This window comes from Eschrichtius robustus, chromosome 1 (assembly GCF_028021215.1).
Source record: "Eschrichtius robustus isolate mEscRob2 chromosome 1, mEscRob2.pri, whole genome shotgun sequence".
Classification (NCBI taxonomy): Eukaryota; Metazoa; Chordata; class Mammalia; order Artiodactyla; family Eschrichtiidae; genus Eschrichtius; species Eschrichtius robustus.
The window spans coordinates 117599686-117611696 of record NC_090824.1 but is presented as its reverse complement, the minus strand read 5'-3'; positions in this window follow the sequence as shown (position 1 = coordinate 117611696).

The following is a 12011-nucleotide window of genomic DNA, read 5'->3' as shown; positions in this document are numbered from 1 at the left end:
CATGGAACCTATTTATAACATTGTTTCTATGTGAAAAGGAATTCCCAAGTGTTACTTCAGAAGTAAGTATCTTTTCATCCTTCCTCTGAACTCCTGGAAGTTTCCCAGTTAGAAGGGAATCCAACACCCTCACCCCCAGTCAGCCCTAGGAAGGTGCTGTTCCAGCCCTGTTTCTGCCAAAATCCAGGCTGTAGTTGTAATCTATGGGGTCCAGACGGCTGCCTTCCCCGCTTCCACCCTTACAGTGCTCACCAGCTCGGGCAGTAGCTAGCCGGCACCGTGCCTCCCCGTACAGGTAGTCCTTGCTTTGCTGTCCAGCAGGGCAGGCACATTCCTTTTTATAAAGGATATTATACTAAGTGTTAGAATCGCAGGACCTCACTCTGAATAGTGGGCTTCAGTAGATTTGTGTGTATTTTTCTTGAGCGTTAAAGAATATCGGTAAATTAGCGGCCTGTTTCGGTTCTGCCAGTCTCTTCTTCTGCAATCCATCCTATGCAGTCCCTCCATCCCACACCAGTGTTTCCTTTCTCATATACAAATCTGATCAGGTTACTCTGCCAAAAACGCTCTGAAAGCTCCCCAGAGCCAGAAGGAAGAAGCCCAAACCCGTTGGCATGAAATGCAGTCTGTCCCCAGCTTAATGCATGAGTTCCACCTTCCATCATACCCCACTCAGGCACCCTGCCCTCCACCCAAACCAGGCCTCCCTCCAGTCCCTAATCACTGAAAACTTCTCTGCACCTGCTTATGTCCACTTGCAAAATCACTCCTCCTCTTGGAGCAGTGGAAGGGTGCTGTGGCCTAGCATTTGGTACCTAGTAGCATGAATGGGATCGTATTGCTATGCTTTGTTTACATAATTCTCGCCTACAAACTTGGGCAGCTTGAAAACAGGGACTTCTTTGTATACATTTTTAATATGTTCATTTTCCAACACATAAATACAATATGAGTATTGTTTGTGTATAGACCCAGTGCACATGTATCGAGCACCTACAGCGTCCCTGACCCTGTGCAGTAATATGCAGGAGGCCCTGTGTTTAGGGGGATGATGGGAACTGTGAAAATACACATGCAGAGAAGGAGCTTGACTGAGATCCTGCAGAGCACCAGGGTCTGCAGTAAACACTTTACATGGGTCCCATTTAATCTTCATAAAAACTCAGTGAGGCAGGTTTTATAGGCTCAAAAAGGACAAGTAATTCACCTGAGGCCACACAGCTTATAAACTCAGTGGATTATGAACCACAACAAAAAAAAAGAAAGCTACAGAATCCAATCAGCAAATTACCAAGGTGTATTCATTTTCTATTGCTGCATAACAAATGACCACAAAGCTAGCAGCTCAAATCAACACCCATTTATCATCTCACAGTTCAGTCAGTCATTAACTCCACATGGAATCTAAAATATGACACAAATGGACTTATCTACAAAACAGAAACAGACTCACAGACATAGAGGACAGACTTGTGGTTGCCAAGGGGTAGGTGGGGGAGGGATGGATTGGGAATTTGGGATTAGCAGATGCAAACTATTATATATAGAATGGATAGACAACAAGGTCCTACTGTATAGCACAGGGAACTATATTCAATATCCTATGATGAATCATAATGGAAAAGAATGTGAAAAAGAGTGTATGTATATGTATAACTGAATCACTTTGCTGTTTAGCAGTAATTAACAGAACATTGTAAATCAACTCTACTTGAATAAAATTAATTTAAAAATTAAAAAAAAAAGAAATCCACATGGGCTCAGCTGGCTTCTCTACTTAGGGCCTCACAGGCCAAAACCAAGGTGTCAACCAACCAAACTCTTAACCTGCTTCAGTGATTCTTCAGTTGTTGACGGAATCCAGTTCCTTGTGGCTAGAGTTCTGAGGTCCCCATTTTCTTGCTGGCTGTCATCTGGGGACCAGTCTAAGCTTCTACAGGCCACATACATTTCTCATCACTTGGCCGCTCCATCTTCAGGCCAGCAATGGTGTGTGGAATCGTTTTCATGCTTAGAACCTCCCTGATGCCTCCTTTTGCCATCCTCTTCTGCCACCAGGTGGAGAAAATTCTCACTTTCCAAGGCTCACTTGATCAGTCCCACCTCTGTCATCTCCCCTTTTGAAGTCGACTGTGCTGTAGGCATAACACAGTCGTGGGAGTGAGATCTTATCACATTCACGGATTGCAGGTATTGGGGCCTTGAGCTTTTGGACCATTTGTAGAAATTCCACTTCCCACACAACCTAAAAGTAAAGGGTGGCAAAGGGTTATGGAGATGCGGCTTGAAAAACACTTAAATGCCATCTAATTTTATATTTCGTGGTTCAGGGTTCCATTCTTTGCCAATGAAAAGCCTGATAAATGAATGGTACTATCAGCCGGCGGACTCATCTTCAGCAGCTGTGAATTCACGAATCACTACTCAGGTTTGTGGTTTTCTCAGTGGCATCAAGGTTGAATTGGCCTGAAATTAGATTCAACTCGTCCTTAGAAGCTCCCTTATTATAGAAAGAGAACTAGATCATCGCTGCTCTTTTTATTTGTTTGAAAGATTGGTATTCCTTCCAATGAAGTTATGTTCAGGATAATGACGTGGGTGCGAATCAAAACAGAGCCGAAAGCAAAGAAAGCCATTCACAGCCCGGAGCTGCTGATCATTTGCTGGCTCTCAGTCTCCAGAGAGAAGGGGAGCGGCGGGGAGGGCCTCTGGAGGCCCTGAGCGAGCACGCAACTCTGGAGCAGGGTGTTCTCCTTGGGAAGGTAACCAGGGATTAAAGCCGTAACTGTAGGCTGTTGAGGATGCTCAATTCATTGTTCAGATCCTGAGTTAAGTTCTCTTATGAAAAATAATTACTGTCAAGGCAAACCCCATACCTTCCTAAGAGTTGTTTTTCTTTGACACATATATTTTATACATGAGAAACTCAAGCATAGTCTCTCCAATCAGTAAGAGGTAATGAACACAGTGAGCTAAGGATAATCTGTTTAAACAAACAGGATTTTCATGGATGCTAGACTTGAAAACACGATCCAGATCAATGACACGGTTAATATTCAGTCACTGTGCATTAGCCCAAGGATAAACTTCCAGACTTGAAGACAATGAAACAGCTCCAATGGGATGACCAAATTCTCAGTGATGAAGGGGGAGTAGCCAACTAGCTTCGCTTTTTCGGTATTGCTATGTGTTGTAATGTTGTAATGCTTGTGGATAAATGTTGATGTTGTGTGGTTTTAAGCTACAAGGAATTCAGTAATGTTTCATCCTTGTCTACATCTTCAAGAGAGGTGTGAGAAGGGAAAAAAAGAAAGCTCTGTTAATTCAGTTACCACCAGAACTCTGAATATCTGTGGTTGCCCCTATGAGTCAGTTTACATACTTTCCCCCATTGCCATCTGGGGACAATGTGGATAGGAATTTGGGGTTTATCATCAAAACATCTAATTACTCATTTAAGCATTGCCAGGGGTGGGGAAGAAGGAACACATAGCACATACTGCAAGCCTTTGGAAGGTATATTAAGACGTTTAAGACTGAGCCAAGGTCTAGTCCAGCCGTTGTCCAACAGAAATATAATGCAGGTGACATGTAATTTTAAATTTTCTAGTCGCACATTTTAAAGAGTAAAAAGAGATAAGTGAATTTAGCAGTAATGTTGTATTTAATGAAGTATATCTAAAATTTAACGTTTCAACGTGTAATTAATGTAAAATTATTAATGATGTTTTTCATTATCTGATGCTAAGTCTTCAATATGCAGTGTGTATTTTATGCTTCCAGCACATCTCAGTTCAGAGCGGCCACATTTCAAATAGCCACAGGGGGCTGGCGCTACATATTGGACAGCACTGGAATCAATGGGCCTGGGTCATGCTTAGACACCACAAAAGGGAATGAAGAAGCAGCTATGAGTGGCTAACCTGGGAAGGTGCAAAATTAGCTTGCTTCCTCCAGGCAACTCCAGAGTCTTGGAAGAAATTTCTCCAAGAGAGCCCAATGTCAAAAACTAAGCAACATTGCAGAGAGCCGATCTGTGGTGATTCCAAATTTTACTTTTAGGAGCTTAAGGTTGGCAGTCTGGTTGCAAGGGGAGCTATCTTTGCACTGTGAACACACTGTCTCCACACGGATTCTGTTTGCTAGGGATGGCTTGGGAGAGATCTAATGCAGATTATGGGGAGATAAGCCAAATCCCCAAATCACACCTGCAACCCTCCTCCTTAGAGCTGAGGTTGCCCCAGCCAGTGATGCTGAAGGTGTCCCACGTTGAACGTCATATAATGCGGGCAGAAGCAAACATGTGGGAATCGCTGGCAACCAGCATCCAGTGTGAAGCGCCGGATCTAGGACCTTGGAAGATCATCACAGAACAGGGCGAGGGGGATGGGGAATGGGGCGACTTATCAGAAACTGCCAGAAACAGGAGGGTGGCGATAAGACTGGACAACTGGGAGGGTAAGGCCACCGCAGAGGAAGGAACTCCACGGGGTCGCAGGGGGTCACCTGGGGGAGAGCCTCTTCGATGTTGGGAGGAAGGCAGAGACTGTGGGAGACACAGCTGTTTGTTTTTTCTGCTGCAAGGAGAATAACAAAATGCGATCAGGAGAGCTAATAGACTACAGATGCAGAACTTCTGGCTGAGCGCTCAGACCTGCGAAAGGCTTTGAACTGGAACCAGCCCTCTCATTTTCAGCAGTGCGTGTGGCCCATGAAAAAGAAAGAGTGAAGTAAAACAAGAGACCCACCAGAGATAATTATGAGTTACTCCCAGCGGGTGAAATAACAGAGATTATATTGGGCTGGGGGAAAAGTAGGGGTTTGATCATGAAAGGACTTATGTTCGATGCTGAGGAATCTCATCAACAATGGGGAAGCTATTCAAGAGTTACATGCCAAAAAGTGTATGCTTTGGTATGAACTTTAGAAAGCTCGTTCTGCCTATTTAAGGGTAGCAGGTCTGGGGGCAGGTGCTAATGTGGAGAGTGTTCCAAGGACGAAGGTGAGAAATGGTAGCGCGTCAGAAGCCAGGGTTGAGATGTCATATGGAGAGAGGTGCAGCTGTTGGGCAGGGGGGAGCAAGAGGGGCGAAGACAGGAGTCTGGGCTGACACCTACCCCGACACCCAGATGGGGGCACCTGGATGGGTGCTGGTGTTGACACCGCCGCCGCCGAAACAGAAAGGACTGTGGACTTTCCACGGGGTGACATCAGAGGGGAGGCTTCTGATAGGCAGCTGTGGATCTAAAGGTGGGTGAAGATTTATTTGGAGGTTGTCAGCAAATAGTTGTGAGCCCATGAGGGGATTGTATTACATGGGCCGCCAACTAAGAAAGCTGATCCAAATGATCAAACATCACTTCTGATAAGTTAATTTTATTATACTTTGTATTTAATAGAACAAGTGGCGATTGGGGGACGTTTATAAACAATACAATTGGTAGTGTATTTCCAGCCAAAACCAATGCTTTTAGGTTTTTCTTTGCTCTTTATTAGGTATTCCAGGACCTGTAATTAATGCCAACAGTTTTCTCCACTTGGTGCAGACCTTCCCCACCTCCGCGCACATGCGGGCACCTGAGCCTGACGCCGGTTGATGACCGGGGCTCCCAATTGTCCCCCGAGCCAGGCCCCATTTCACTTCGCCCGCTTCCACCCGAGGCCCCGCCCAGTCCTCTTCCCTGGAGCCCCGGCGGCACCTGCGGGTATCATCGCTGATGGGAACAACCTGGGGCGCCCCCGGGGGAAGCGTGGGCGGGAGAGAAGCTGAAACAGGCCGGGCGGGCCTGAGGAGGGCACCGCAGTGAGCACGGGCTCCCAGACACGCGGGAGGTGTCGGGGGAGAGGAAGGAGCGCCCGAGGAGCGGGAGGGACCCGTGAGCGGGCCGTGGGGTCACAGCGGCGACCTGCAGAGGCCATGGCAGCTCCAGGACGGAGAGCAGGTAAGACGGCGGCCCTGAAGGGAGGAAGCAAGCCCTCCCCTCTACCCTTGTGCCCCATGACGCAAGTGACCCCGAAGCGCCCCAAATGAGTACATTCAGTTCCCTCTCGGGACTGGCCTCCCCTGCGGGAGGGGTGAGATTCCAGGGCAATTGGATGTGCCTCCCCCAGCCTCCCCGCACCTATTTGCTGACGGCTGAAATTATTTTAATAGCACCTAAGACCTTTCACTTCCATACTTAAAAGATTGAATTATAATACAAAGGACAAATGTTTCCTGAACCCAAGTGTGTTCGTAGTAAAGAATAAGTGACTAAGGTAAGGCCTGTTCAGTAGTGATAGAGGTTAGGAAAAGGGACACCTCGCTTGGGGTGGAAAAGCCCTGAAACGGGAGGCTGGGGTCCGAAGAGGCCGATATTCACAGTCTGGCCGTGTCCTTCTGGGCTGTTGACCTGAAATGGATCTGAGTCCGGGAGAAGCGGCCCGGGCGGGGTCCCCGGGTGGGCAGCCGCGTCGTCAGCCGCAGCAGGGCCACGGCTTGAATTATTTCCTCTGCCTGAGATCGCGCTCGGGACTTTTGTGTAGGAGAAGCATTTCACAAATCTCTACACCGCAGAATACTTCCAAGTATTGAGTTACTCAAAAGATGTTTACTATTCATGGGCGTGAACCCAGAGAACAAATATGCTCACTCCAAAAGGGACAGACATAAATGTGGGGCTTTCTTTGATTATATTGGTTCCTAGTTAAACATAACAGATACTCCTTCTCCAGGTGTCTACAGACTCTTCCAGAGTGACGATAATTTTTTCCCTCTGACTCAACCTCCTCCTCCATCTTCTCGGCGTCCCCTGCCAGCAATGAGGGGATGGCCTCATTCCGAAGTCTGTTTGCCAGGTTATGGGAGCTTGGAAGTCTTTTCAGCTGTGGAATGCAGATTACTCACCCCTTTTCAAATGATCTAACATACATACAACCGTGGTTAGAATGGTGACTCAGCCACTAAGTGAATGGGTATTTTTTTTAATCCATGACAAACATGTTTGGAAGTTATCTTATTGTCCCCTCACTTCCTAATTAGGACACTGAAGCGCTCTAGGGAGTCCCTTCCTTTCAGACGGCACTTTTAATTCTCTTTAGTGTATCTTCACATTCATTGTCTCCTTCTATTCAGTGCCAGTAAAGTAGGTAGGGCACGTGTCATTATTCTCACTTGACAGATCAGAAAGATGAAACAAGACACAGCAAGGGTTTGCTTTGGTCACAGAGTAAATTAGGAGCAGACCTGGATCTGTGCAGTGAGGTCAGCCGCATTGGGTGGTCTCCTGACCCAGGCTTCGCACAACTTCAGGCCCTTGTATCCAGGACTAATGAGCTCACCTGAATCTCACTAGGCCTGAGCATCAGGTGAGCTGTGGAGGGCCTGTCAGTCATCCAGCCGGCACCCTCCTCCCTCCAGATAGGATGGGGGTGGAGAAGCCAAATGCAGGCTGTCTGTCCCTGAGTCAGGGCCTAATGGGCAGGGAGAGCTTTGCCTTTTTTCAGAGAACCTTATCAGGTTCTTAAAGTGGGACTTGTAGTGAACAATATTCTCAAAATAACAAGTGTCAGCCATGGACAAAATTTTCTAAATAGTAAAACATTACCACTAATTAGAAATCTAATGTATCAAGGTGCTTTGGGCTTAGAACAGGACACTTCTCTCACAGAGGGGGTTTGCTAACAATTCACTGGCTACGGTGGCACAGCCAGGGTCTCAGTTCTGTCCCTCTCAGATCTTTGTTCTGTGTCTTGATCAATTCTTCTGTCATTCTCTGTCCTCTGGGGGTATGTTTGTGCGTGAGGGTAGAAAGGGTGGATGGATATGTGTAAATCCTCTGCAGTATATCCAGTGCCTGATTATTCTATTACGAGGGCTTTGCTGTCCTGCTTATAAATCCTTACACACTTTCTTTCTCTCCTCCACTCTATTTGGAAAGTTTTTGTCTCAGATCATTGACTATTGGTTATATCAGCCCCCCTCCCCCTCTTCAAGAGGGAGACGCTGTTTATCTTTCCCAAGAAATTTTATGGTTTAGGTGGGAAAAATCTGGCTCCCTGCAGAGCCCTGAGAGGAAGATCCAAGAAAGAAAATAACCCTGTATTTCTGGCATTTCCTGGCTGCCCAGAGCTTCCCTCTACAGCTGACATTGATAAAATTTCATCAAGGACATTAGTCGATCAGGCTACAGGCTTTTATTATGTCACTTACTCTGAGAGTCATATTAGCATTTAAGATACTGGTCTTTTTTTCTGCCTAGAATGTGATATGTCTCTATTTGGCATGTTATCACATTCCTAAAAACTCAATACAACCCCTAAATTAACTGAAAAGTGACTTTAAAATATAATTTAACGCTCCTGACAGACACAAAAGTATTCTTAAACAAACGGAAAGACATTTCCTGTTTTTGCATAGGATGACACAACATTATAAAGATGTCGTTTTCCCTAAATTAATTTAAAAAGCTAATGACAAGCTAATGACAATACTGACAAGTTGCATTTTAGGCAAGTTGATAATGAAGTTCACGTGAAAAAACAAATGCATAAATAGCCAGGAAAACACTTGAAAAATAACAACTACTAGAGACGACTAGCCCTACCAGATATTAAAATATACTATAAATCCTGTGTAATTAAAAGTGTAGTAGTGCCACATGAAGAGACACACTGACCAGTAAAATAGGATGCCCAGAAATAGACCAAAAAACATATGGAAAGTTAGACATTAAAGATGGCATCTCAAATCATAGGGCGAAGATGGACATTTTAATAAATGGCACTATTCACAAAAGCCAAAAAGTGGAGAAAGCCCAAACGGCCATCATGTAATGAATGGATAAACAAAATGTGGTATATTCATACAACGGAATACAACATGGATAAACCTTGAAGACATTATGCTAAGTGAAAGAAGGCAGTCACAAAAGACCATTATTCTATGATTCCATTTATATGAAATGTCTACAATAGGCAAATCCATAGGGACAGAAAGTTGGTTAGTGGATGCCTAGGGCTGGGGAGTGGGGAAGAATAAGAGTAGATACCAGGTTTCTTTTGGGGGTGATAAAAATGTTCTAAACTTAGATCGTGTTGATGGTTACCGAAGTTTGTGAATGTACTGAAACCAGTGAATTGCACACTTGCAAGGGGTGAATTCTACGGTGTATGAATTCTATCTCAATAAGGATGTTTTTAAAAGGGACAAATGACCAAAAATCCAATAGAAAAATGGGGGAGATATTCTTCAAACATATGGAAAAAATGTTCAAATCCACTCAGATGCAAATTAAGCAACACCGAGATACAGTTCTCGTCCATCATATTGGCGAAAATTAAAAAGTATGATGATCCGTTGGGTAAACAGGCTTTCTCACACATTGCTGGTGGAAATGCAAACTGCAAAGAGAGTTAGGAAATAACCTAACAAAACTACAAAAGCAGGTTGACCTGGCAACACCACTTTTAGGAATACATCCTGCAGATACACTTCCAACAATGTGAGAATATATAAGCACAAGGTTACTCATTGCAGCCTTGCTGGCCATTACAAATCTAAATGCTCATTCAAAGGAGATTGATTGAATAAGCTATGGTTCATCTAGAAAATGGAATACTAAGCACTCTATAACATAATGAGGAAGATCGCTATAAAATTGATATGACTTCCAGGATACACTGTTGAGTGAAAAAAATGACATGCAAAAGAGCATCTTAGTATGTTATCCTACATGTGAGAAAAAAGAGTTATAGGGAAAATATACATGTATTTGTTCTTTCATACAAAATAGGAGGAGAAACCAGAAACCAAGAGATAGATTACTATTATGAGTTGAATTGTGGTCCCCCCCCCCACCATTACCCTCCACTCCTGAAGAGGTCTGTTGAAGTCCTAACCCCCAGTACCTCAGAATGTGATCTTATTTGGAAACAGGGTCATTGCAGATGTAATTAGTTAGGATGAGGTCATGCTGGAGCAGGGTGAGCCCCTAATCCAGTATGACTGGTGTCCTTCTAAGATGACCATGTGAAGAGAGAGACAAAGGGAAAACACCATGTGAAGACGAAGGCACTGATAAGGGTGATGTATCTGTGAGCCAAGGAGCATCAAAGATTGCCAGCAAACCACCCGAAGCTAAGAAGCAGCAAAAAGTATTCAGAGGGAGCTCGGCCCTGCCAACATCTCCATTTTGGACTTGGAGCCTCCAGAACTGAAAAGATAACTTTCTATCGTATTAAACCACTCAGTTCATGGCACTTTGCGTGAAATACAGTTCCCTACAGAGTGTAGGTGGGAAAGGGGTTGAAAGAAGGGAAGAATTGGACTGGGGTCATTGGGATAAGGAGAGAGCACACTTCTCTGAATAGACCTTTCTTTGAAGCTCTGACTCAGAACCGTAGTTAAGGTTTCACATACCACCCCAAAATAAACATTTAAAAATCAACCAGGATGTGGGCGAAGCCAATGTGGCATACAGGCAGCAAAAAATGAACCTGACCGAGGTGAAAATAACAACTACATTGAGGGCAGTGAGGGAGAAAAGAAATAACCTAAAGAACTTTGCAGAACAATATTTTGATTGGATACTATAAGGTTAAAGACAAACTATATACAAATTTTGTACTCCAGTTCCTATACTTGTTTCTCACAGTGGTATGGGTTAGCCATTCTGAAACGACTGTAGGTATATACCAGAATTGAACAAGTAAGTAAATATATTATAGATATTGAAAGCTACATTTCTCAAGGTGAGAAGGAAGTTACCAAAAAAGGGAGAAGGCTAGAAGAGGCTCTATGGTGGTGGGTTAAATTTGGAGGAATTCTAATGAATCTTGGTTTATAATATATATAAAGATAGATGGATCCATCCTTCTCCAGTAAAAGGAACCAGGGCTCCTTAAAGAAAAAGTTGAATCCAGCGTTGGGACAGGGAAAATAAAAGATGAGCCTGGAACATCTTGTAGTTACAGAAAATAAGTTCTCAAAACCTGATAAAGGGACCTCAGAAGAACCCAGAAGCCAACCTGAAGGAGCTCTCAACAGCGAGAGTGGAAAAAATTGAGAAAGAAAATGATAGTACTGCATTATAACCCATAGAATAAAATAAATATCCATGAGTCTATACTGATAAAAATAACTGAGTAAGTACAATGGTGGAGGGGGACAGCCCCTCCTCACAAAAGAATTCCAATGAATTAATGTGGGAAGACAGAAATTAAAAATCATGGTTAGGCAAACATCACAGTAATAATTGTTGCGGGCACGACTCACACTAATGGATGCTGAAATTTAAAGAGAAATGGGATGTTTGCATAGTCTTAAAGTATCTCCCTGGAGAGAGTAGTTACCACGGGGAAAATAGTAACTTCGGAGAAGCCTTGCAGACATCACCTTAACCAGGTGATCAAGGTTAACATCACCAGGGATAAGTCATGTTGATATCAGGTACCCCCAATTCGAGGCAGTGAGAAGGGCACAGTATCACTCATGATTTTCTTGCCAAATGCATAGCTTCAATCTAATACGAATGAGAAAACATCAGGCAAACCCCAGCCAAACACTCTGCAAAAAAACTCTTTAAAAGAGTCAAAGTCACGAAAGACCGGGCAAGACTGAGGAACTGTCACAGATTGGCGGAGACCAAGGGTGCATGACTAATAAATGAATGATGGGATCCTGGATGTGATCCTAGGACAGAAAAAGGACAAAAGTGGGAAAACTGGTGCAATTCAGATAGGGTCTATATTTTAGTTAATAGTATCATATCAATGTTAACTTGCTGGTTTTGATCATGTGCCATGGTTATGTAAAATGGTAACATCTAAGGGAGGCTGTATTAAAAGTACATGAGAAATATTTGTACTATTATTTACAACTTTAAGTTTAAAATTATTTTGAAATATAAAGATAATAATGTAGTTAGAAATGTTCATCCTCAGTTCTACCCCCAAAGTTTTAGTTATTTCCCATCATATGTATAAACAACGTTTCTGCTTCTATTCCTTGATGTACCAATTTTACACTT